Genomic DNA, 3745 nt, shown 5'->3' with positions numbered 1-3745 from the left:
GAAACACGGAAGTGAAAGAAATGAGAAAAAAGTATTTTAGTGCATTATTTTTTTAAAAAAAAACCTCAGCTCTAATTGTAAACTAAGTCAAGTTTGTTTCGAGTTACATCTTTCAAAGTAAAATTTGGGATTAAAATCTGAAACTGCAGAATTGATCAGGTTACGTTATTGAAATGAACTTGCTATAATTTAAAATAATAATGTCATAATGTTTGCCTATTGAACTAACTTTATTTTGATCTCAATCTGATTAATCATTATATGACTTCAACTGCTGTACTGTGCACAACACAAGAATGGCATGACCGCAAAAGGTGTACAGATTGGAAATAAATTGAACTGTTTCCGAAAGCTTTACAGCTTAAAGTATTAAGTAAATCACCTCACAAACAAGGCTGCTGTTATTATTTGGTATTTCTATTCAATTTGATCATTCTCTGCCTGGAATCTGTACAACTTTGTTTTGATTTCTTTTTTTTGTGAGGTAACATCATGTTTTTGGTTGGAAATGTTTGCAGAGCCCGTTCTGCTGCAATCCCATCGGTTTCCTCAGTGTTGTCATTTGTTGATCTTTGCTCTAATGAGGAGGAGGGACTGTAACATTAATTTTGTTACATTTGGGAAACTGTTTCTGGTTTCTACATTGTTATTGCACTGTTAACATGGTTGGTGTCAGTGAACTGCTCCAGTTATCTCATTCGATGCAATCAGCATGCCAGTTGAATCTTCATAAAGCCTAGTATTACGTGAAAGGCAAATCGCAATGTTTTTGGAAATGAAGGAAAAAACGATACCTTAGGGTGCGAGTTTTAGTGAGAACATAGAAAGTTACGGCACAGTTCAGGCCCTTCGGCCCTCGATGTTGCACCGGATTATCACACCAATCTGAAGCCCATCTAACCTGCACTATTCCATGAACAATGATGACTTAAATGTAATGAGAAGTAATAACTAAGGATTAATCTAGTCCACTATTTACAATCCAAAGTCAAAACTCAACTATCCAGTTGAATCACAAGTTCTGTCTTCCAAACATTTGGAAGTCATAGAGAAATGTAAATAAAATTTCAAAAGTATGTTGTTCTAATAGTTCTTGCTCTTGAGCAAAGATGCCATGACTATGTTGTAATTAGTCAAGAATCACTTTTCAATTCCGCTGTACACTACACACAGTTTTCTGGTTGGAAAAGATCATTGGCAAAGACCATTTGGAAATTCTGCCCAATTCGATGAAGAACAGACCAGTTTCACTGCTTTGATCAGTTGCACAAGTAAAACGAGTCAATTAATTTTTATGTCGCTGATTAAACTGGAATTGCAGGAAAAACATAAAACAGTGACTGAATGATTTAATCTGCACAGTGCTTTAGGTGTTCCCAATCCATGCGTTTTAAATGAATAGTTACATTTTACAACAAAATTTCAATTGAAGAGTCATTCTTTCGGAAACAACTGCTATGTGGAATTATGTGATCAAGGCCAAATTTTTAATTAGTTAAAATAATTCACGCATTAACTCATAGGGCGGCATGCTGGCTCAGTGGTGAGCATTGCACAGCACCACGGACCGCATTTCGATTCCATTCTCGGGTGACTACCTGTGTAAAATTTGCACATTCTCCCCATGTCCGGGATTCTTCTGTGTGCTCCAGTTACCTCGCCCCCCGACCCCCGCCACAAACCCCCCCCCACCCCCCGCCACCCAAAGTCACTAAGGTGTTCAGGCTAGGTGAATTGGCTGTGCTAAATTAAACATTGAATTCAGGGATGTGTAGGTTATAGTGCATTAGACAGGAGTAAATATAGCGTAGGTGGAATGTGTTACTTACTGTTCGGAGGGTCGGTGTGGAATTGTTGAGTACAGTGGCCTTTTTCCATACTGTTGGAAATCTACTGTAAAACAGTAGGAATGCTTGTTGCGAATGCAGAGAACGTAGTCTGCGTCGACGTGTTCAGACATATGCAGAGTTCATAAATTTGCAGAAGACATGAACGAGAGGATATCAGAGCACGTTGTGTATTCAGACTGAAAATAGAGGGTTTTTTAATTAATGTACTTGACCAATTTTTGCAATGTACTTAACATTAGTTAAGTGTGGCGATCATTTAGATTCGATTTCCTACACTATGGAAACGGGTCATTGTCCCTTAAATTACACACCGATTCTCTGAAGACTAACCCACACAGACATATTACCCTACCCTATATACACCCCAGATCAATGCACCTAACACTATGGATGATTCAGCATTACCAATTCACTTGGCCAGCACATCTTTCGATTGTGGGAGGAAGCCCATGCAGACACAGGTGAGAATGTGTAAACTCCACACAGACAGTCACCTGAGGCTGGAACCAAGCACGGGAATCTGAATCTGAAAGTCAACAGTGCTCATCACGAAACCACCACGCCGCCCATATTTACTTAGACCTCATTTAAAGTGGGCAACTCCAGACAGAAGCAAGCTTTCAATTTATACCTTTTTAAAACATTTTCGTATGTTGCAAAACAGCTAACAAGAAACTGACCCACCCATTGTAAAGAAAACCTGATAGTAAATACTTGCCCTATTTGTTTCAACAGAAACGCATTGCCACACTGGAATGGAGTATTGGCTTTGTCCAGAATATGTAAAATCTTCGAGTACAAGAAATGTTTTCAGAATACGTAAAAATAATTTAAAGAAGAATCCATTTCCTTTGCACCTGTGCATAAATTTGCAATATGTCCTACATCAATAATGTTGTTAATTACAATGACTTATTTAGTTGATTAAATCGGTGATTATCTATGTTCATTGTGAACCCATTCTCGTTCACATTAATGGGTATTATCTTTTTCATTCCTACGATGAATGTTCAATTACAGTGAACATATTGGACCTGAGGAATTGAGCAGATATATTGGAAAGACCAAGATTGTTGTACAATATGTTTCGGTGCTATCTCCGACTAACTTGTCAACTGATCCTGACCATTTGTAAGTTGTCCGGTTCCAATACCTGAATCTCCGACAGTTCAATTTCATATCCCATTTCAAAACCATGCTTATCTGCCAGAAATAGAATATTTGATTAGGTGCCTCTGAATTGAGAGCCCTGGTCATGTTTTAGTATCAGAACGAACACATCAGTAACAAAAGGCAGATTGCAAGAGTGTTTCAATTGGTTGTTGGCAACAAGGGATATATAATTGAGCGAGGCAGAGGAAAATATGCTGCTTATTTTCGTTGTGCCTCGATTGTCCGGGACGTGTTTAGTGACACAATGTAGGATCAGAAATTAATTTGCATTGTATTATTTGAAAACATTTTGCCAGCTTTTAATGTCACTGGAAAATGTCATAATACAGTTCAAAATGTTTTAATCTATTTCTAACTAAGTAGACCATCTGGTGCATCAACATTAATGAGTAAGAGGAAGGGAGTTCAACGTTGAAGTCCAGTGACAGTGAATTTATGGCAGTGCAATTCATAGTTTTATTCCTCTGTAGTTCCCACAGACTTTGGACAATTCAGACTTACAGTCAAAGTATTCCTGGAAAATTGTTGCAATGTTAATTTCATTGCATAAACATTCTGGAACAATCCTTATTTGTTGGAATGTGTTAATAATTAACATGGTTTATGCACTGTAAAACAGGTGGGCTGTGCTCTCCGATATAGTGTCGAGCTCATTGTGTTCAGGTCTGCTGTGATATTGTAGTAGTGACCCTGACTCCATGCCACGTGGCCTGTGTTCACTT

Source organism: Hemiscyllium ocellatum, unplaced genomic scaffold, assembly GCF_020745735.1.
Source record: "Hemiscyllium ocellatum isolate sHemOce1 unplaced genomic scaffold, sHemOce1.pat.X.cur. scaffold_125_pat_ctg1, whole genome shotgun sequence".
NCBI lineage: Eukaryota > Metazoa > Chordata > Chondrichthyes > Orectolobiformes > Hemiscylliidae > Hemiscyllium > Hemiscyllium ocellatum.
Note: the sequence above shows the minus strand (reverse complement) of the source record.